Genomic DNA, 310 nt, shown 5'->3' with positions numbered 1-310 from the left:
GGGACCCCCAGGTCACAGCCCAGACTCTGACAGGACCTGGGGAGGGGTCGGGGGGGTCTCTGAGCCCACCACCCCACCCAGGACACATCCCAGACCCTGCCAGGACCTGGGGAGGGGTCAGGGGGGTTTAAGGGACCCCCAGGACACAGCCCAGACCCTGCCAGGACCTGGAGGTCGTTGGGACTTTAAGGGAGGGGCGTGGTCTTTAATGGGCGTGGCCATGCAAGGGCGGGGTCGTGTGGGCGGAGCCAGGATGCCCAAATATAGCCGGGTGATGTGGGCGTGTCTGAGTGGGCGTGGTCTGTGTGGG

Source organism: Parus major, unplaced genomic scaffold (assembly GCF_001522545.3).
Source record: "Parus major isolate Abel unplaced genomic scaffold, Parus_major1.1 Scaffold433, whole genome shotgun sequence".
Lineage (NCBI taxonomy): Eukaryota > Metazoa > Chordata > Aves > Passeriformes > Paridae > Parus > Parus major.
This window is presented reverse-complemented; position numbering follows the sequence as displayed.